Source organism: Moschus berezovskii, chromosome 14, assembly GCF_049115385.1.
Source record: "Moschus berezovskii isolate FMDL1 chromosome 14, NW_MosBer_1.0, whole genome shotgun sequence".
NCBI lineage: Eukaryota > Metazoa > Chordata > Mammalia > Artiodactyla > Moschidae > Moschus > Moschus berezovskii.
In genome coordinates, this window is record NC_142473.1 from 16,184,105 (window position 1) to 16,208,516 (window position 24,412).

The 24,412-nt window shown below is 38.2% G+C and overlaps 1 pseudogene; it reads left to right on the forward strand.

Annotated features, from left to right (window-relative positions):
* Window positions 1–6,463: 6,463 nt before the first annotated feature.
* Window positions 6,464–24,412, forward strand: part of LOC129554923 (mitoferrin-2-like) — a 56,485-nt pseudogene continuing 38,536 nt past the window's right edge.

Consider the following 24,412-nt stretch of genomic DNA (forward strand, 5'->3'; position numbering starts at 1 on the left):
TTATTTAACTTATATGCAGAGTACATCATGAGGAACACTGGGCTGGAAGAAACACAGGCTGGAATCAAGATTGCTGGGAGAAATATCAATAATCTCAGATACGCAGATGACACTACCCTTATGGCAGAAAGTGAAGAGGAACTCAAAAGCCTCTTGATGAAAGTAAAAGAGGAGAGTGAAAAGTTTGGCTTGAAGCTTAACATTCAGAAAACAAAGACCATGGCATCTGGTCCCATCACTTCATGGGAAATAGATGGAAAAACAGCGGAAACAGTGGCAGACTTTATTTTTTGGGGCTCCAAAATCACTACAGATGCAGATTGCAGCCATGAAATTAAAAGACGCTTACTCCTTGGAAGGAAAGTTATGACCAACCTTGATAATATATTAAAAAGCAGAGACATTACTTTGCCAACAAAGGTCCGTCTAGTCAAGGCTATTGTTTTTCCCGTGGTCATGTATGGATGTGAGAGTTGGACTGTGAAGAAGGCTGATCGCCGAAGAATCGATGCTTTTGAACTGTGGTGTTGGAGAAGACTCTTGAGAGTCCCTTATACTGCAAGGAGATCCAACCAGTCCATTCTAAAGGAGATCAATCCTGGATGTTCTCTGGAGGGACTGATGCTAAAGCTGAAACTGCAATACTTTGGCCACCTCATGCGACGAGTTGACTCACTGGAAAAGACTCTGATGCTGGGAAAGGTTGGGGGTGGGAGGAGAAGGGGACGACAGAGAATGAGATGGCTGGATGGCATCACCGACTCTGTGGACATGAGTTTGAGTGAACTCCGGGAGTTGGTGATGGACAGGGAGGCCTGGCGTGCTGTAATTCATGGGGTCGCGGAGAGTCGGACACGACTGAGCGACTGAACTGAACTGAACTGAACTGAACTGAATGGGTCTGTTCAGATTTTCTATTTCTTTCTGGTTCAGTTTTGGAAAGTTGTGCTTTTCTAGGAATTTGTCCTTTTCTTCCAGGTTATTAATTTTATTGCCATATAATTGCTGATAGTATTCTCTAATAATGCTTTGTATTTCTGTGCTGTTGGTTGTGATATCTCCATTTTCATTTCTATTTTATTGATTTGTTTTTTTCTCCCTTTGTTTCTTGATGAATCTTACTAGTGATTTGTAAATTTTATTTACCTTCTCAAAGAATCAGCTTTTGGCTTTGTTGACTTTTGCTATGGTCTCTATTGTTTCTTTTGCATTTATCACTGCCCTAATTTTTACGATTTCTTTCCTTCTACTAACCCTGGGGTTCTTCATTTCTTCCTTTTCTGATGTCCTCTGCCAGCATTCAGAAGTTGTTTTGTCGACTTTACTCCACGTTGAAATGTTCTCTTGATGAATTTTTTGGGGAGAGAGTGGTCTCACCGTCCTATTCTTCCACCATCTTATTCCTTTCCACATTTTTTATTTTCAAAAAGTATTATTAGAGTTGAGTTTTCTGCAAAGGCAAAGTAAAATTTTCTCCCACTATGACTCTGTTACCCATTTCTAACATTCTCCATGTCTTCTTGCTCTTACTTGCCCAAATGTTGACTGGTGGGCATTCATGAGTGTTCACATTACTGTGGCTATTTGTTACCTACTTTAGTAACTTCTCTTCATGTAATTGAGAGATTGAGAAACAGATATCTGGCAATCATTGCTCTCCAGAGAATGAAAGTGTTGTGTGTTTTAAGCATAAGCCAGCTAGTCATGATCCGAGAAGCTTTCCTTAACCAAATCCTCCTTGTAGTCAGTGCTAACGTTAGGAGTTGATGTGTTATCATGAAGTAAGTTCCCAGCTAGAAAATTGGGAAACCTGATTTATATTACACATTCTGTTATTACTGGTTTCATAACCCAGACAGCTCTGTGTCATGGAGGGCAATACAAAGTACTAAATATTGCTGATGGAATACTGTTGCACATACAAATGAAGTGACTTCATAAAAATTACCATTGTCCTTACAGAGAAGGATAAGCATAGAGTGATTGGACAAGCAACATAAGGATCAGAAACTAGAAACAAGGAACTTTTCTACAGCTTACATCCTAGCAGGCACCTGTTTCTTGCTCATTACTGTGTATTTTTTGTTTTCCTATGGCATAAGGCATAACTTATCAGACACACACACACATATACGCATATTAAAGTCTTAGAGACAATGCAGAGCAAAAAACAAATGTTTAGCTAGATGGACTCAGTATTATTAAATGGACACGCAATTATTTTTTTTTTTCCTGTAGAAACATCTATGACTAAAGATGTGAATACAGTGTTTCTCAGAATAGATATTTTGTTGATGACTCAGACACGATTGCTTACAAAGAAATGTGTTCTACCCAAAGATAGTGTGTTTAAAAAATGAACTGTACTCTTCAAACTGAACTCAAAGTTCAACATCTAGGGACTGAGCAATTTCTCTTATGTTCAACAATATTCAAGCCTGATTTTACGGTACATGAAGAGGATGATGATATAGAATGGGTATTTTTAGTTGAACGGAGAGTGTGTTATATATCCCCTTTATACCTCTTATACCACACCCAACGTTCTGTTACCACCAAAAAACGAGTAAAGGATCAAGGAAAAAGATGAGATTAACATAAGCAAGAGAGGTTTCCTTGAAACCTATTTTAAAAGGAGTCAACTCTAAGGTGATATACTTTTCTTGGGTTCAACTCATAGACTTGGACCCTGGTCCAGGTAGAAGATTGATCATTTCTTAGGGTAATGTATTATGAAGGCTCTAATACTGTTGAAAGTATCTTAAGCTTTTATTCATCTGAATTATTTTGTTCTTGCTTAACCACTCATTCTCACATAAATGCCTTTGTATATTTATTTTTATATATTTATTTTAGCACCTTCCAGTAATGCACCTCCTTACTGGAAGGTGCTGAAAACACAAACTGTCTGATTAAAATGACACCTTGATATCCATTTCCAAACAGTATTTCACATTGATTAATATTTTTTTCTGGAGTTGAGGAACCTACTTCCTGTTCAGTAGAAACCATTGTTCCCACTGGAGAGTCCTCATATACACATATAGACTAGGAATTATTTCTATAAAAGTTAAACTATTTATCCAGGACTTTTGAAATGGCCCAGGTCAGCTCTCTGAGTTAGATTCTGATTTGAAACACTGTTTTGATATACCTGGAGAAGCCAAGAATACACTGCCTTTCATTCAAGATATTTGTAGTCCAAAACAATTTTAAAGCACATTCTCATAATACAAAAGTTTATTGCAATTACTAAGTTAGTTCATTTTATTTTTATTCTGAAAATAGTATGTATATTTACAGTGACTGGATACTCTTTTTTTTTCTTCAGAAGTTTTTGAAAAAGCAAGCAAAGAAATAGATTAGAAATAAGAAAAAAAAAATGTGTGAACTCTTCCACCTTGTCCTCCTACTCCATCTTTTATACTTCTGACACAACAATTGTTCTAAGGAACAAATCGATTTTGTCACTCCAGTGATTAAAACCAAACCAGTGGCTACCCATCACCCAGGAAAAAGGTGTCTAAACATCTAGCACAGTATAAAAAGACTCCTGAGATTTGCAACTTACCTTCTCTGCAGTTTCCACTCTCAGTGTTTTTCTAAATGATCACCCAGTCAGTGCACAATAACTAGTTTCTTAATTGTGTCATTGCTTCATTGCCTATAAACATGCTGAATATCTGGCTTGACAAACCATTCCTTCTTCCCAGAGCCAGTTCAAGAATTACCCCTAAAATGAAGCCTTTTAGAAAGCACTGATCAATGCTAAAATAGTTCTTCCAAAGTAGCACAAGGAGTGTTCTTTCTTTTTCTTTATTTAAATTTATTTATTTTAATTGGAGGCTAATTACTTTACATTATTGTATTGGTTTTGCCATACACTGACATGAATCTGCCCCAGGTGGACATGTTTATCCCCATCTTGAACTCCCCTCCCACCTCCCTCCTCCTTCTATCCCTCTGGTTCATCCCAGTACACCAGCCCCAAGCATCCTGTATCATGCATCGAACCTGGACTGGCGATTCGTGTTCCTTCTACTGATCTGAAATTATTTATTAGTGGCTGCCTCCTCTATTCAGTTGCAATTTACTTGTGACAGATTTCAATGTATTTATATCATGCACTTTGCCATTCAGTTCACCTGAATATATTACATATTACACATACACAAGTTGGAGACCCAGAAGAGTCAATGATATATGTTCAGTCTATTTCCCTAATGCAGGAGATCCAAGAGTATAATTTCAGTTCAAGACTGACAACTGAGAAAAAGGAGAACCAAGTGTAAATTCTAAACCAAGTCCAAGTCCAAAGTTGGGGGAATAATGATGATCCAACTGGAAGACATCAATCAAAGACAGCAAATTCTTCTTTCCCAGGACTTTTGTTCTATTTAGGACTTCAGCAGACTAGATGAGACTCACACACTTCAGAAGGGCTATCTTCCTTACTAAATCTACTAATTTGAATGCTAATTGCACCCAGAAATACCCTTATTCACATCCAGAGTAAATTCTACTCAAAATATCTAGAAAATGTGCCCTGGTCAAGACACTTAAAATTCATCATTACAAGTATGTGTGGGGGTTTCTTAGTGGCTCAGACAGTAAAGACTTTGCCTGCAATATGAGAAACCCAGGTTTGATCCCTGGGTCAGGAAGATCCCCTGGAGAAGGATATGAGATCCCATTCCAGTATTCTTGCCTGGAGAATCCCAAGGACAGAGGAGCCTGGTGGGCTACAGTCCACAGGGTTGCACAGAGTCAGACATGACTGAAACAACTTAGCACACAGCACACACAAGTATGTGTATGTATATGCATATATATATAGATAAATAGATGCGTGTGTGTGTGCCATATACATACACATATTTTATATGTACATATATATTAAAAATCTTTCACTCCAAAATTGTACTCACAAATCTTTGCATGCTTTTACTGAGGGGAAAAAAAAAAAAAAACTGAAGAGAGGCAGTTTTCATATCTTTAGGGATTTAAATACATATCAACAGATAGAAAGTCAAGAATTTGTATCCACAACAACCTAGCTTTGAACTTTTGTGATTACAACATTCTGTGTCAGTTCTGGGAATATAAAAAGAAAAGATTCCTGATAGCATTCACCACCCACATCCTTCCCAAGTTCATTCTTTCACCGCCATCACTAGAACTAAAAAATCTGTTGGCAGAAACTGTATAATAGTGTGGTGAGCACAGGAGAAGGAGGAGACTGCTGCTGCTGCTGTTGCTGCTGCTGCTACTGCTGCTTCTAAGTTGCTTAGTGGTGTTCGACTCTGTGCAGCCCAATAGATGGCAGCCTACCAGGCTCCCCGTCCCTGGGATTCTCCAGGCAAGAACACTGAAATGGGTTGCCATTTCCTTCTCCAATGTATGAAAGTGAAAAGTGAAACTGAAGTCGCTCAGTCTTGTCAGACCCTTAGCGACCTCATGGTCTGCAACCCACAAGGCTCCTCCATCCATGGGATTTTCCAGGCAAGAGCACTGGAGTGGGGTGCCATTGCCTTCTCTAAATGAGGAGACTATTCTCTCTCAAAATTGTATTTGTTCTAATAAATGAGTACATCAAGGAATAAAATTTTGTGAACTATTCAGTTCAGTTCTGTTCAGTCACTTAGTCGTGTACGACTCTTTGCGACCCCATGAACCACAGCACGCCAGGTCTCCCTGTCCATCACCAACTCCCGGAGTTCACTCAAACTCATGTCCACAGAGTCGGTGATGCCATCCAGCCATCTCATTCTCTGTCGTCCCCTTCTCCTCCTGCCCCAAATCCCTCCCAGCATCAGACACTTTTCCAGTGAGTCAACTCATCGCATGAGGTGGCCAAAGTATTGGAGTTTCAGCCTTAGCATAAGTCCTTCCAATGAACACCCAGGATTGATCTCCTTTAGAATGGACTGGTTGGATTTCCTTGCAGTCCAAGGGATTCTCAAGAGTCTTCTCCAGCACCACAGTTCAAAAGCATCAATTCTTCAGCACTCAGCTTTCTTCACAGTCCAACTCTCACATCCGTACATGACCACGGGAAAAACCATAGCCTTGACTAGATGGACCTTTGTTGGCAAAGTAATGTCTCTGCTTTTTAATATGGTATCTAGGCTGGTCATAACTTTCCTTCCAAGGAGTAAGTGTCTTTTAATTTCATGGCTGCAATCAGCATCTTCAGTGATTTTGGAGCTCCAAAAAATAAAGTCTGACACTGTTTCCACTGTTTCCCCATCTATTTCCCATGAAGTGATGGGACCAGATGCCATGATCTTTGTTTTCTGAATGTTGAGCTTCAAGCCAACCTTTACAGTCTCCTCTTTCACTTTCATCAAGAGGCCTTTGAGTTCCTATGGCTATCTCTATTTGAATGTGGAAAACCACAAAAAATTCACTAAACGCTAAATATCTAAGGTTTTAAAGCTGAATTTATAATAGAGGTAGGAGTATGTGTAACAGAAAATCTTTACTTGGGCACTACCAAGATACAGTTGTGCTTCGTAAAACCTTGCTAGCAACAATAATGCTGCTACCAATGACAGTAAACAGCAAACAGCTAATTCCTGGTGGTTCAGTGGTAAAGAATCTGCCTGCTAATATAGGAGACACAGGAGATGCAAGTTTGATTCCTGCATCAAGAAGATCGCCTGGAGAAGGAAATGGCAACCTACTCCAGGATCCATGCCTGAGACATCCCACTGATAGGGGAGCCTGGCAGGCTGCAATTCTTGGGGTAGCAAAAGAGATGGACACAATTTACCAACTAAACAACAATGTATATACAGATGTTACTATAGGTAAATATGGTGCAATTACTTATACATATTATTAATGTACTAATAATTGACTATGTAGACGCTGTGATTAATTACATTTAGAGGAAAAAAATGAGGTTTAGAAAGTTCAGGTAATCTATCCCAGGAAGGAAATGATAATAAATGGGAAGGGTCAGATACTAACCCAATCTGGCTACAGATCCAAACTCTAAATCTACAGATGGCATCTCCAGCTCAAATAGGTAAAAAATAGCCTGCATGATTTCATTCTATCTGGGCAGCAGAATATTGACTTAAACATAAAATCCATCTAGATAAAATATCAACATATGATAATAATGGCAATTTTCTTCTAAATAATTGAAAATGGCCAGATTTTGGATGAAATTATTAAGACACACTTTTCAAATAAGAATAATAAATATAGTGTAAATAATTTGTGTAAAACACAGTATTGAGATTATATAGTAGGTTCTGTTATAACTGCACTGTCTTTTTCTCTAGGAGACTAACAGTTTATGTGTACTGTTTAGTTGATATTTTATTCCAGACTAGGTACTCATCACTTTATTCAAAACTGATCTTTTTTCCAACGTGGTCTAATCTGGTATGGATCATTCACATCTTGTTCCAGTGACCATATTCAGTTCAGTTCAGTTCAGTTCAGTTCAGTCGCGTCCGACTCTCCGCGACCCCATGAATCACAGCACGCCAGGCCTCCCTGTCCATTACCAACTCCGTGACCATATTATCAACTATCAAATATTGTTTGTAAATTTGTGCAAAGTATAAACTTTAAGTGTTACTATCAGATTTCCATGAAGGTGTTTCTTCCGTATTTCCAGTTATAAACTGGCTACATCTTTGTATAAAGACAGATGAGTGCTATGTACATATATTTTATATTATCTTTGGTGGTCGCACTCTTTTCATAGAAATAGAGTTCTCTATGAAGTGAGTGGGGGGAAAAGAAATTAGGGTAAAATTAGATTGAAAAGACACTTCTTTCTTGGAGACTGAATTGAAATATGATCATTCCAAGATGATTCTTATAGTAGTAGATTAGTAGTAACTCAGCAAAGTTGTTCCACACCTTTATGTCCAATTAAATAGGGTTAAAATTGTTCCTTATGTGGTTGAAATAGAATAGCTGACCTTTCTAAATATCTGCATGTAATACTGTTTGTTGGTTTTATATAGTAACTATAATTCCAGGTTCAATGAATGGATGTTTAAAACACAAGATTACATCCTTTACACATAGGTGGTGTCTCTACTTAAACAAGAGACAGAAAATAGTAGTTGTATCAAGAAACTCAAGGAACAATATAGTGTTGTTGAACGGTCATGGGGTTATCAATCAGGCTTTATTTTTTTATTAATTTATTTATTTTAATTGGAGGCTAATTACTTTACATTGTTGTATTGGTTTTGCCATACATTGACATGAATCTGTCCCGGCTGTACATGTGTTCCATCTTGAACCCCCCTCCCACCTCCCTCCTCATCCCATCCCTCACTGTCTGCTTAATAATGTCAAAGAGGGAATTGGTTTTCTCTCTTATTATGTAATTAAAAAGCACTTTCACACAAATATGGTTAACTGATATTTGACGAAGGAGTAAGGCAATCTAATAGAGTAAAGAGAATCTTTTCAATAAATGGTTCTATACCTATAACCATAACATGCAAAAAAAAAAAAAAATTAGATGCAGACTTAAAATAGTTCCAAATTAACTTGAAATGTATCATAGACCCAAATATAAAATGAAAATGTATATAACTTCTAGAAGATAATATCGAAAGTCTATTACCTGGAGTTTGGTGATGATTTTTAGGCTACAACATCAAAGGCATAATCCATTAAAAAAATGAATAAGTTGGACATTATTAAAATTAAAAACTTTTTTTGGGAGAAAATATTTGTGAAAGAAATATGATAAAGAACTGGTATCCAAAATGCACAAAGAACTCTTAAAACTCAACAACTAGAAAATAAATAACCAGTTAAAAAATGGGTAAACATTATGAAGGACTTCACAGGTGACTCATTGGCAAAGAATCCACCTGTCAATGCAGGAGACTCAGGTTCCATCCCTGGGTTGGGAAGAGCCCATGGAGAAGGAAATTGTAACCCACTCTAGTATTCTTACCTGGGAAATCCCATGGACAGAGGAGCCTAACAGGCTACAAGGGTGACAAAAATGTTGGACACAACTTAGAAACTAAATCAACAGCAAGCAATATGAATAGAGACATCATCAATTATCATAATCAGATGGTAAACAAGCATATGTAAAGACCCTTAACATTCCATATTATTAGGATATTACAAATTAAAAACAGTAATAAGATACCATTACATATTTATTCAAATGAATAAAATCCAAAATACTCATAGCATCAAATGCAGTCAAGAATTTGGAGTAACAAAATTATCATTCATTGACGGTGGGAATGCAAAATGGTTTAGCTGCCTTTTAGCTGCAGTTTTTTCCACCAGCACATTTATCCCTACAGGACAACTGAGCAATCACAGTTCTTGGTATTTATTCATAAGAATTAAAAATACATCTCCGTGAAAAAGCCTGTACACATTTTTTCATACTAAATGTCTTCTTACTTGCTCAACTTGGAAGAAAACAAGATGTTCTTTGATAGGTAAATGGATGAACAGTGTTACAGCTATAAAATGGAGCATTATTCAACAATATAAAGAAATGAACTATCAACCCAATACAAAGAAACTTAAATGCATATTATTAAATGAAAGAAACCAATCTGCAAAGGATGTATATGACTCCAGAAATAACTCCAGAAAGAATGAAGAGATGCAGCAAAAGTGAAAACAACACCCAGTTGTGTATGTGACTGGTAATGGAAGTGAAGTCCAATGCAGTAAAGAACAATAATGCATAGGAACCTGGAATGCTAGGTCCAGGAGTCAAGGCAAATTAGAAGTGGTCAAACAGGAGATGGCAAGAGTGAACATTGACATTTTAGGAATCAGGAAAGTAAAATGGACTGCAATGGGTGAATTTAATTCAGATGACCATTATATCTACTACTGTGGGCATGAATCCCTTAGAAGAAATAGAGTAGCCTCATAGTCAACAAAAGAGTCTGAAATGCAGGACTTGGGTGCAATCTCAAAAATGACAGAATAATCACCGTTCATTTCCACGGCATACCATTCAATATGACAGTAATTTAAGTCTATGCCTAAACCAGTAATGCAGAAGAAGATGAATTTGAGCAGTTCTATGAAGACATACAAGGCCTTCTAGATCTAAAACCCAAAAAAGATGTCCTTTTCATCATGCATGCACGCATGCTAAGTCACTTCATTCGTGTCCGACTCTGTGAGACCCCATAGATGGAAGCTCACCAGGCTCCCCCGTCCCTGGGATTCTCCAAGCAAGAACACTGGAGTGGGTTGCCATTTCCTTCTGCAATGCATGAAAATGAAAAGTGAAAGTGAAGTCGCTCAGTCGTGTCCAACTCTTAGCGACTCTATGGAGTGCAGCCTACCAGGCTATTCCGTCCATGGGATTTTTCAGGCATAAGTACTGGAGTGGGTTGTCATTTCCTTCTCCCCTTTTCGTCATAGGGGACTGGAATTCAAAAGTAGGAAGTTGAGAGATATCTAGAGTAACAGCCAATTTGGAATTGGAGTACAAAATGAAGTAAGGAAAGGCTAACAGATTTTGCCAAGAAAACATACTAGTCATAGCAAACATATTCTTCCAACAACACAAGAAAAGACTATACACATGAACATCACCAGATGGTCAATACAAAAATCAGATTAACTATATTCTTTGTAGCCAAAGATGGAGAAGCTCTATCCAGTCAGCAAAAAGAAGACCAGGAGCTGACTGTGTCTCAGATCATGAACTCCTTATTGAAAAATTGAGACTTAAATTGAAGAAAGTAGGGAAAACCACTAGACCATTCAGCTATGACCTAAATCAAATCCTTTAACGATTATACAGTGGAAGTGCCAAATAAATTCAAGGGATTAGATCTGATATACAGAGTGCCTATAGAACTATGGACAGGGGTTTGGGATGTCATACAGGAGTCAGTAATCAAGACCATCACCAAGAAAAAGAAATGCAAAAAGGCAGAATGGTTGTCTGAGTAGGACTTACAAATAGCTGAGAAAAAAAGAGAATTGAAAGGCAAAGGAGAAAATGAAAGATATACCCATTTGAATTCAGAGTTACAAAGAACATCAAGGAGAGATAAGAAAGCATTTTTCAGTGATCAATGCAAAGAAATAGAGGAAAACAATGGAGTGGGAAAGACTAAAGATCTCTTCAAGAAAATTAGAGATACCATGGGAACATTTCATGCAAATATGGGCACAATAAAGGACAGAAATGGCATGGACCTAACAGAAGCAGAAGATATTAAGAAGAGATGGAAAGAATACATAGAAGAACTAAACAAAAAGATCTTCATGATCCAGATAACCATGATGGTGTGATCAGTCATCTAGAGTCTGACATTCTAAAATGCAAAGTCAAGTGGGCCTTAGGAAGCATCACTATGAACAAAGCTAGTAGAGGTGATATAATTCCAGTTGAGTTATTTCAAATGCTAAGGGTGATGTTGTTAAAGTGCTGTACTCAATATGCCAGCAAATTTGGAAAACTCATCACTGGCCACAGGACTGGAAAAGGTAAGTTTTCATTCCAATCCCAGAGAAAGGTAATGCCAAAGAATGTTCAAACTACCACACAGTTGCACTTATCTCACATGCTAGCAAAGTAATGCTCAAAATTCTCTAAGCCAGGCTTCAACAGTACATGACCTATTAACTTCTGCATGTTCAAGTTGGATTTAGAGAAGACAGAGGAACCAGAGATCAAATTGCCTACATCCGTTGGATCATTGAAAAGGCAAAAGAGTTTAAGAAAAAGATATACTTCTGCTTTATTTATTACACCAAAATCTTTAACTGTATGGATCACAACAAACAGTGGAAATTTCTTAAAGAAATGGGAATACCAGACGACCTGAACTGACTCCTGGGAAATACGTATGCAGGTCAAGGAGCAACAGTTAGAACACGGCATGGAACAATGGACTGGTTTCAAATTGGGAAAGGAGTATGTCAAGGCTGTATACTGCCACATGGCTTGTTTAACTTATCTGAAGAGTACATCATGAGAAATGCCAATCTGGATGAAGCACAAGCTGGAATCAAGATAGCTGGGATATATATCAATAACGTCAGATACACAGATGACACCACCCGTATGGCTGAAAGTGAAGAAGAACTAAAGAGCCTCTTGATGAAAGTGAAAGAGGAGAGTGAAAAAGTTGGCTTAAAACTCAGCATTCAAAAAAGAAAGATCATGGAATCAGATCCCATCACTTCATGGCAAATAGATGGGGAAACAATGGAAACAGTGAGACACTTTATTTTTTTGGGCTCCAAAATCACTGCGGATGGTGACTGCAGCCATGAAATTGAAAGATTCCTGCTCCTTGGAAGGAAAGCTCTGACCAACCTAGACAGCATATTAAAAAGCAGAGCTATTACTTTGCTGACAAATGTCCACCTAAATAAAGCTATGGTTTTTCCAGTATTCAAGTATGGATATGAGAGTTGGGTTATAAAGAAAGCTGAGCACCGAATAATTAATACTTTTGAACTGTGGTGTTGGAGAAGACTCTTGAAGGTCCCTTGAACTGCAAGGAGATCAAACCTGTTAATCCTAAGGGAAATCAGTACTGAATATTCATTGGAAGGGCTGATGCTGAAGGTGAAACTCCAATACTTTGGCCACTTGATGCAAAAATCTGACTCATTGGAAAAGACTCTGATGCTGGGAAAGATTGAAGGCAGCAGGAGAAGGGGATGACAGAGGATGAGATGGTTAGATGACATCACTGACTCGATGGACATGAGTTTGAGTAGACTTTGCTTATTGAAGTTGAACTGGGCAGTCTGGTCTGCTGCAGTCCCTGGGGTCACAGAGAGTTGGACACAACTGAGTGACTGAACTGATCTGATGTATGGATGTGAGAGTTGGGCTGTACATAAAGTTGAACACAGAAGAACTGATGCTTTTGAACTGTGGTGTTGGAAAAGACTCTTGAGAGTTCCTTGGACTGCTAAGAGATCAAACCAGTAAATTCTAAAGGAAATCAACCCTATATATTCATTTTAAAGGACTGATGCTCAAGCTGAAACTCCAATACTCTGGCCACCTGATGCAAAGAACTGACTCATTGGAAAGACTCAGATGCTGGGAAAGATTGAAGGCAGCAGAAGAAGGGGATGACAGAGGATTAGATGGTTGGATGGCATCACCGATTCGATGGACATGAGTTTGAGTAGATTCCGGGTGTTGAAGATGAACAGGGAAGCCTGGCCTGCTGCAGTCCATGGGGTCACAAAAAGTCAAACATGACTGAAAGACTGAACTGATTAACCCTAGATATACAATGTTTGTTTGTTTGTTTTTAATAAAAGATAGATGGTGTTATCTGTCTTTTGAATTAATCACAAAAATTGTGCTTGTTTCAGTTTTGTCATTAAAGAATATAATGTAGATCTGCTTTTATGTGAATTCTGATTCCTTTTTTCTTTATAAGTCACTTCTTTCCAGTATCCTCCCATTCCTCCGTCGTATACATTCCCCTCTATATGTTGTTCACAATTAACACCAATATAGCTTGAATTTCTCTCTGGTTATAGCCATTTTTTAAATGTGTGAAGAGGATGTGGCAAGCAAAACAACAGCTTTCATCGTGAATTTTCATTTATTATATGAAAAATAGAGAAATAAACTGCTGAGTGTCTTTCCTGAAACAATTTAGCAATTTACTTATGTCTTCAAATGAGGTCATATATAAAAAGGTAAAATGACTCACTTCAAGTCACGCAACAAAATTCATCAAGGACATATACTGCATCTGTGAATTTCATATCTATTGTTATTTTTCTACTTTATCAAAATGAAGAACTTTTAATCATCTAAGTATACTTGAGCAAAAAAGAAAAAGAAACACCTAGAAATAAAACTACATTTGTTTATTTTTAAATTATTATGTTTTTTTTTTTTTTTCAGATATTTTTGGATGGAAAGTTCTAAATTCATAGCATTCTATACAAACATTACCTTTAGCGAGTTCCACACTAAGGGTACTTATTTCTAGCCTCCTCTGTAATTCTTATTTCTACATCTATACTAGATAACTCTCAATCTCCCACTTCCTGATATTGCAGTTTATTTGCTAAGAGTCAGATTTTTAAATATGAGTCTCTACAGATGTGTATGTTATACACTCTCATTACCGATATCATGAAGGGTAAAGCTGACATGTAATTGCTGCTAGTAATTAGCTTTTGCTGTTTTTGTGTGTGTGTGTGTGTGCTTTTTTTTTTTTTTTTTCTTCTTCTTTTTTCTTTGCTTCCACTTCACTTGTGTCCTTGGTGTCCATTGCTATGATACTGCTGTCAGACTCCTTGAGTTCTGAGGGCTCACTATGAATCTGATATTCTTAGTAGTCCGATTTTTTTTACTCCCCTCTTGATGTTATCATTGACACAGGTTGCTCTCTCACATTTGTGAGACAAAGCAGTTGAGAGATTCAATCAGTTCAAAGCAAAAGAATGAATCATAGAAGTCTTGTAATATTGATAATAATTCCTGTACATTTATGTTAATATCCCAGTGGCTAATACAATGGGAAATTAAATGTGCTTCCTGGAACATATAGCTCTCAAACCTTCAATTCAGAATACTCTCTTGAAGGTTCGTACTTGATTGAATCATGTTTAAAACTTTTCTGGATGAGAGGTCCATTGATGAAAGTTCTAACTTATCAAAGTACTGTCATAGTACTCATGCTTCTTTACCTCTCCTTCTATATATTATGGGCTTGTCTGATAGCTCAGCTGGTAAAGAATCTGCGTGCAATGCAGTAGACCCTGGATCAATTCTTGGGTAAGGAGGATCCTCTGGAGAAGGGATAGGATACCCACTCCAGTATTCTGGCCTGGAGAATTCCATGGACTGCAAAGTCTTCTGAGTCAGAAACAGTCGGACATGACTGAGTGACTTTCTCTTACTTACTATTCTATATACAAGACAACTTCTAAATAGGTATTATTGGGATCACATTGTCCACTCTGGTGAAAGCACAAGAAAGTATAAATATCGTCATGTGTTTCTTTTTTTTTTTTTTTTCCTTTTAAACTTTTTATTTTGTACTGAGGTATAGCCTATTAACAATGTAGTGATAGTTTCAGTTGAACAGGTAAGGGACTCAGTCATACACATACATGTAAGATTTTGACTTTGAGAACTGGTCTAGTGATAAAATATACACATTTAAAAACATAATAAAAACAAAACATCATAAAACTGTCCATTACATTTTTTTTGTCCGAAATGTATAGCCAATCCACCAAAAATTGTGTTGACACAGTGTGAAATATTTAAGTTGGTCAACTCATTTCTCATCCATTTTATTAAACCATTTTAATTTAAGTCTCTGTTATATCTTGTTTCCATTGTTTTAATAGGTTCCTACTGAGCTTCTTGCTCCACTCTTCAACCCTGGCATTAGTTCCTATAAGGTAGATATCAAGACTGATCCAAATCCTTAAAGACTTCTCACTTCTCTAAGAATAAGAACCAGAGTTTATTTAAAGTTTATTTCTCATAGGCCTATAAGACCCTAAATGATCTGACACTTCTCACTCTCTGGTCTCATTTTTTTTTTTTTTCTTTCTGATTCTGTAAGGTTAATAATGTTAATCATATCTTTCAAACTCAAGTATCTGGTTTATCTCTTTTCCTGGGCAAATATACCTGAAAATAATAGTGAGATGGAATCCAGGTGTCATCACTTTAGTTGATCTTGGAGCCACATGGATACATGACATTTTCTCTTTCACTGCTACTTAGTCTGTACACCCCTTCATCTCAGCAAGTGTCTTTGATGTTCTAGGAGGTTTACATGAGAAGGTGATATAAAGCCTCCTATTTGAGGTGGTCTGAGCTGCTGGTCACAGTGTCTTTCTCTGTCTTTGGTTGTTGCATCTATAATTTACTCTCAAAACTGGGCACTTAAGAAACAAGAAATGGTCCAATAAATTACCTTGAGCATCTAAAAAACTTTCTCTATCACCTACCCTATCTTGATAGTCAGGAACAATTGCCCCTGCTAGGATGCTGACTCTTCTTGCCTTCTGGCCTCTTGACAGCCATATCACAAAATTTAAAAAAGGATTCATTCCATGTCAGTGGCGGAATAGTCTCCTTATGAAAACCAGGATCTCTGCATATATGCAAATAATGCAGTTACAAGGACAAGAGGCGTATGTTTCACAAGCAGATCAATGAAATGATGGTCAGTGGGACACGAGTGACTAAGCACACACATATTCCTTGGCTTTGTTCCAAATCTCATATGCACCATATTGAGAAAATTACATTATACAATGGTCATAGATTTTCGGGTGAATTCTAAGTCCTGGAGAATGGTATTCCATAGTAGAGTTGGTATTCTAGCTGTAGACTCAAAAATCATTCCACCACTTTATGATGCAGAAATCTCTGAGTGGTGCGGTTTGTGATAGAGGCAGTGAATTATATCATCGTTTGTCTCCTATTGCTTCTCCTTTGCTATAAACTGATTAGGCTAGACTTAGGGATACATCATCTTCACTCTTTTTCAAGAAAGTTCCCCACCTCCAGTGGTGGGTAGGGTTGTTAGCAAGCAGCTTTAAACTATAAGTCCCTCTAAGAACAAACCTCAGTTAGAGAAATTTTCATACTCAAGGTCCTGCACTCCCAAAGATAGTACATATCTAGGTAATGATTAGCCTGAGGAATAAAGGCCCAGTCACTTCTGCTCAAAGTAGGACCACCCTTACTGAAATATTTTATCTCCAGAATTTCACATACAGTTGGACAGAGTTATCACAATTATATTTCTTGCTATACCCATTTCTGCTTCCTTCCCCTCCATACACAACTTTGATTATAAGGGTGTTAGTTGCACAGTTGTGTCTGACTTTTGAAACCCCATGGACAATAGCTAACCGGGTTTCTCTGTCCATGGAATTCTATGGGCAAGAATACTGTAGTGGGTTGCCATTTCCTTCTCCAGACAATCGAACCAAGGTCTCCCACATTGCAGGTAGATTTTTTACTATCTGAATGGCCAGGGAAGTCCCCTTGATTGTAAGGGTCAGTTCAGTTCAGTTCAGTTCAGTAGCTCAGTCGTGTCTGACTCTTTGCGAACCCATGAATCACAGCACGCCAGGTCTCCCTGTCTATCACCAACTCCCGGAGTTCACTCAAACTCATGTCCATTGAGGCAGTGATGCCATCCAGCCATCTCATTCTCTGTCGTCCCCGTCTCCTCCCGCCCCCAATCCCTCCCAGCATCAGTCTTTTCCAGTGAGTCGACTCTTCGCAGGAGGTGGCCAAAGTATTGGAGTTTCAGCTTTAGCATCAGTCCTTCCAATGAACACCCAGGACTGATCTCCTTTAGGATGGACTGGTTGGATCTCCTTGCAGTTCAAGGGACTCTCAACAGTCTTCTCCAGCACCACAGTTCAAAAGCATCAATTCTTCAGTTCTCAGCTTTCTTTATGGTCCAACTCTCACATCCATATATGACCACTGGAAAAACAGTAGCCTTGACTAGATGGACTTCTGTTGGCAAAGTAATGTCTCTGCTTTTTAATACGCTATCAAGGTTGGTCATAACTTTCCTTCCAAGGAGTAAGCGTCTTTTAATTTCATGACTGCAATCAGCATCAGCAGTGATTTTGGAGCCCAAAAAAATAAAGTCTGACCCTGTTTCCCCATCTGATTCCCATGAAGTGATGGGACCAGATGCCATGATTTTTGTTTTCTGAATGTTGAGCTTCAAGCCAACCTTTTCACTCTTCTCTTTCACTTTCATCAAGAGGCTTTTGAGTTCCTCTTCACTTTCTGCCATAAGGGTAGTGTCATCTGCATATCTGAGGTTATTGACATTTCTCCCTGCAATCTTGATTTCAGCTTGTGCTTCTTCCAGCTCAGGGTTCCTCATGATGTACTCTGCATATCAGTTAAATAATCAGGGTGACAATATACAAGCTTGACATACTCTTTTTCCTATTTGGAACAAGTCTGTTGTTCCATGTACAGTTCTGACTGTTGCATCCTGACCTGCATACAGGTTTCTCAAGAGGCAGGTCAGGTGGTCTGGGATTCCCATCTCTTTCAGAATGTTCCACAGTTTATTGTGTTCCACACAGTCAAAGGCTTTGGCATAGTCAATGAAGCAGAAATAGTTGTTTTTCTGGAATTCTCTTGCTTTCTCCATGATCCAGCGGATGTTGGCAATATGATCTCTGGTGCTTCTGCCTTTTCTAAAACCTGCTTGAACATCTGGAATTTCACATTTCATGTATTGCTGAATCCTAATTTTGAGCATGACTTTACTAGTGTGTGAGATGAGTGCAATTGTGTGGTACTTTGAGCATTCTTTGGCATTGCCTTTCTTTGGGATTGGAATGAAGACTGACCATTTCCAGTCCTGTGGCCACTGCTGAGTTTTCCAAATTTGCTGGCATATTGAGTGCAGCAGTTTCACAGCATCATCTTTCAAGATTTGAAATAGCTCAACTGGAATTCCATCACTTCCCCTAGCTTTGTTCAGAGTGATGCTTTCCAAGGCCCACTTGACTTCACATTCTAAGATATCTGGCTCTAGGTGAGTGATCATGCCATCATGATTATTTTGGTCTTGAAGATCTTTTTTGTACAGTTCTTCTGTGTATTCTTGCCGCCTCTTCTTAATATCTTCTTCTTCTGTTAGGTCCATACCATTTCTGTCCTTTATCGAGCCCATCTTTGCATGAAATGTTCCCTTGGTATCTCTAATTTTCTTGAAGAGATAGCTTGTTTTTCCTATTCTGTTGTTTTCCTCTATTTCTTTGCATTGATCGCTGAGGAAGTCTTTCTTATCTCGCCTTGCTATTCTTTGGAACTCTGCATTTACATGCTTATATGTTTCCTTTTCTCCTTTGCTTTTTGCTTCTCTTCTTTTCACAGCTATTTGTAAGGGTAATCCTTAGTAAATATTTTATACACAAACGCCTACTTTAGATTCTACTACCTCAACAATCCAGCATCTTACAGTTGATGACAGTGTTACCCAACCTCTGAATTTTTACTTTAGTTTTACAATTTTAGACTACAGAGAAATTGCAAAGGTAGTACAGAATTTTACATACATTTTCCACTCAGTTTCCCCTAATGCAAATATGACTACATTATAATTATCAAAACTAAGAAATTAACACAGCAACAATACTATTAACTATAGGCTTTAGTCAGATTTTCCCCATTTTTTTCACTGATGTCCTTTTCCAGTAACACGTAATTGAGCATACCACATTACATTTAGTTTGAATAGTCTTCATTCTTTGAGATTTTTCCATTTTTCCCATGACCTTGGTATTTTTATCCGTTCTAAAAGGGCCAATGTTTCATCCTTATGGGAATAAGTATATAGTTATGTGTGAGTATATTTTCATGCACATAAGACCCGAGCCAGTATGAGTATTTGATGGCTTATATATTTGATTCACTGGTTAAGAATATACATAATGTCACAACAGCATAGAGAACTGACTTTACACCAAAAGAGATATCGGAGTGGTCCTATAACTATAGCATTCATTGGCCATATCACATTCTCCAGTGTATAGAAAGTTAAATCAGCAGTTTGGAGATGATGCTTTATAAAAACGTGTTGCCTTCCTGTAAAATGGAGTATACTGAATCAAAAACATGTGTAGTAGGCTAAATAACATCACCCAAAGAAATGAGAACTTAAAACCTATAGTTAATAGATATTATTTTATTTTAAGCAGTGTCTTTGTGAATATGATTAAAGAATTGCTCAATCACAAGATTACCTTGAATTATTTTAGTAGGCCCTAATGTGTTCTTATAAGAGTGATGTTGAGGAAGATTAGACACACATCCAAAGGAGAAAACAATATAGAGCAGAAAGAGATTTGAAGACACTGGCCTTGGAGATTAGACTGATGCAGCCACAAGCCAAAGAATGCCCGCAACCACCAGAATATGGAAAAGCAAGGAAAGGATTTTTCAAAAAAGCCTCCAGAAGAGCCGAGCCTGGTTACACCTTGATTTTAGTCTAGTGAAGCTAATTTACACTTCTGGCATCTGGAACTGTAAAGGAATAAGTGTGAGCAGTTTACAGCCACTAACTCTTGGTGATTTACTATAGCAACCACTGCAATTTGTATATAATGCTGTGTTTCTAAATGGAAACACACATGGATCCAGGAAGCAAAGTTGGAAGCAGAAGCTCACTTACTGTGAACACAATGGCCTACTTGGATAATAGAGATTCCTGGCTTTGAAATTCTGTACTGTGCAGAAGTTTCAAGGTGTGAAACATTTCTGCTGTGGAAAAAGAAAGTCTCATTAGGTTAAAAGATATAGCTATGACCTGGGTACTTATTTTCTGTGCCCTGGAACCATAAAGGGAAATAATATACTACCATCTTGACAGTAGGATATATGGCTGTGCTATACAACAAAGAAAGGGAGGAGTATGGTTTGCACCTAGGTGTTTCACTCATGTGCCTTAACCAATTGTGATGGTTAATAGGCAAGTGCAGCAAATCCAGTATGGGAGATGTACGTGACCAGAGGGCATGTCTCAAGAATACTGATCTAGGACACCTACCAGGCAGGCCCACAAAACACAGGCAAGTGAATCTAAAATGGATAAAGGAGGGGGGAGATAATAAGCTTTAACTGAGACCTTGAGACTGTTACTGGATGGGTAGGTTCAAAGAAGACCCTTCCACATGAGCCTCAGTTCTTGGTAAGGACACAAAGAAGAATCTGAGGTCTTACCCATGGCAAAACAAGTTTATTGAAGGAAGAACAGAAAGAACAGAAAGGGCACCTCAAAGAAGAGGTGGGCCAAGCCAAGAGAGGCACTGGCACCAGAAGGATGAAGTATGTGGCTTCCAAAAAGGGCTTTTACATATTCATCTAGGTGGGTGTGTGTGCAGACTGACAGTTTTTATTGACAGTTAAAAGTTAACAACTGGCTCTATTGTGCATGGTTTTCCTATAATTCAGTCTGTTACAATCAGATGTACATATGTATAGAATTCTTATGGACACAAAATTCTTCTGGCTGCCTAAGGTCACTGGAGGACACAGCTTTGTATCAAGGGTGTGTTGAAGTCTCTGTGAATTCATTTGCATCCATAGTGTGTCTAGGGTTCATGTACTGGAATTGGAAGAGTCTCTGTGGTTATTTCATAGCACATCTGCGCTCTCTTGGGCTGCATCTGTCCTGTCTGGGGTGGGATAGAGATCAGCTTGAATTTTTTTCAGCTAGGCCACTCCTCATTACTAAAGCCTAACTTGCTACATAACAAGACCAGCTGTAATAGAAGCGGTTATATTTTTTCCTAATTTTCTTGTTTTAAGATTTTCTCAGGAGGTACTGGAGATGCTGTTCCTTGAAAATATATGAAGAAATGAGTCCAAGTAGAGCAAAGGTGGACTGTTATATGCATATTGTGATATGCCATCCTACAGGTATCCCTTTAGGAAGAAATGGACCACAGATTCTGGGAGCACTGTCAGCAAACATCTTTCAGATGGCATACACTTTAGGAATTGTCTCAGATGTAGAAAGTCATATTGTTTGAATACATGCCTTTCCCAGGCTGGTCCACACTGAATGACTTTGTGGTATGAAGGTTCAGCCATTTCAACATAACTTATGTTCAATCTTGCAATCCACTTTAGGTCACATGCGTGTTTGTGCCTTCTCAGTCACTTCGGTCATGTCTGACTCTTTGTTACTGTATGAATAGTAGCCCACCAAGTTCCTCAGTCTATGGGATTCTCCGGGCAAGAAAACTGGAATGGGTTGCCTTGCCCTCCATGAGATCGTCCTGATCCGGGGATCAAACCTGCATCTCCTGCATTGCAGGTGGATTCTTTACCAGTGAGCTACCGGGGAAGACAAGTTCTATGAAACATCAGCCTAGGCTCTAGTACAGATTTCTACTGAAGCTTGGCTTCTCCTGCCAGTTCTTGCTTTTTACTTTTTTTTTTTTCCCTACAACTGCTGATCTCAAGAATACCACCTATTAAAAAGTCTATATCCGAAATTCCATCTCAGGATCTGCTTCGAAGAGAATCCAATCTAGAAGAGCATTTTAGCACTGCCTTCTGGAGTTGTGGTCAGGATGCTAAACCCTGGATCAAGAGGTCTCCTGCATTGCAGGTGGATTCTTTACCAACTGAACTATCAGGGAAGCCCTCAACTATATCAGTAAATTCTCCCTATATATTCCTTGTTGTCTCTCTGTCTCACACCTTAACTGCCTAAAATATAAGGTCCATGAGGACAGGGACCAGTGCTTCCTGCCAGATAGTACTTGTATATAGTAGATACTCAGTAAACACTAAGTGAATCATGTACATGTCACTTCAATAGATCTCTGAAAATGTGGATTCTAGTCATTAATGTGGTATTTTAAGATATTTAATAAAAAAATTCTAATAATCCATGTGATGTGTGCTTAATCACTCAGTTGTGTCCCACTCTTTGCAACCCCATGGACTGTAGTCTGCCAAACTCTTCTGTCCACGGGTATTCTCCAGGTAAAAATACTGAAGGGTGTTGCCATGCCCTCCTTCAGGGTATCTTCCCAACCCAGGGATCGAATCCAGGTCTCCCACACTGCAGGTTGATTCTTTACCATCTCAGCCACCAGTGAAGCTAGTAAGCCATCATAGACTCTATAGAGACGGCTTGAGTTTGGTGCACTATTTTCTTTTTTCTCTCTGTCTCACTTGTCTTATAGTTGCAATTGTGTTGCTTGTGTGCCCAGTGAAGGTCAGAAGTGGGAGGATATTGTTCAGACTGAGGTCATGTTATTTCAGAATTAGATGTGGTTCACAAGACTAAAAGCTTCTTTGTTTGACACTCAGGCCCTAGTCTAACTAGTTCTGTCATTTTAAGCAGGATGTTTCTCTAATCTACTTATTTCCCAATCTTCCTAATACAATAAGCTGCGTGGGTTGGGGGAAAAAAATTAGCTCATTTTACAATATTTGCAATTTTTATATCTTAGAAGAAATGTAAGGGAACATTATTATGGTTGTTTTTTTTCTACCACAAAACAGATGTAACAATAGATGACACTACCTACAGAGAAATGATAATTAAATCATAGAGAAATAAATATCTGATACATTTTTATTTTGAAAGAATAAAAGCATTTTTGTGAACATTCAAACTTTTCACTTTAATATTTTAAAGTACTTATATGTCCAGTGATTTGCACACTTATATTTTCTAACTGAAGACAGATATGTTCCTTGAGGAAAAGAAATATTGTTAAACATCAGCCTTATTTTAACAAAAAAATGAATATTTGTGTATACTCTTGCTACCCAGACCCACGTATTTTTTGTTAAAAAAAAAAAAAAAAAAAAACCTTGTCAGCAAAGTGACAAGAGTATTTAAGGTGGGTACAGGAATTCACTTTGCTAGGAATTTTGAAATGTTAAATCTACATAAATCAGCAGCTATAACAGGAACTGATCCATCTGCACAATAGGTAGAAATACTCTAATCCTTAACCTTATTGATAGCAAAGACTATTAAATGGTAAGAAAATGGTTTTGTAATCAGGACTGGGGGATTGGTGTCACAAGTTAGGCACTTAAGAAATATGGATCTTGGTGAAATTATTTAACCTTTCCTGTCAGTGTGCTAAGTGTCCAGGTGACAAAATAGGACAATGACCAAAACTGAAAATAGCCATCAAGCCTTTAATTCACATACTGTAATAGTGTAAACAAGACCCATTTACCACCATTGAAGTGTACGAGGTGAGGGTCAGATGGATCAGTGCAGGTGAGGGAATTTGGCTTACTATTAAGGAGTCCTGAGGAAAAGGATTCATTTTGAGTTTAAAAGGAGGAAGAGATAGAAGGGCTGAATGGAAAAGCACTGAATCAGAGTGAAGTGTTTTAGCCAAGATTCCTTTAGAAGTTCTCCACAGAGGCACCAGAGAGTGCCTGAACTGAATCCCCAGAAAGGGATTTTCAAATGAAGGTGACTGAGCTGGGATGCAGGTATGTATATGAGCATGCTGGTCCAGAGGGCCTGAGTCTTCAACTGAAACCCCCTCCTGAATACTGTAGCTGTGAACCCAACTGGTGTGAGGAAGGTAGTTTTACCCATGAGGCATGCCAGGAATAGCCTCAGCAGTTGTCTGTGGTTGGTCATGGATGTTTTTACATAGGATTTTCCACTAGAGCTGGACTCCTCACTCACAAGTAGTCAAACAGACTTTAGTAATATATGCACTCAAAAATGTAACACAAACTTCTAATTTCTCTTTAATATTGATCAGGGAGCAGTTTTCCAAATGAAGGTTTAAGCATCCAGGCATTTCACAGTGAATGGCATTGTCATGATATTGTGACCTTTTGAAGTTGAATGGAAATAGATAACATAAAAAACCCTCAGAGATATATGACCTGATCTAAAAATGGCATTTATCACCCCTG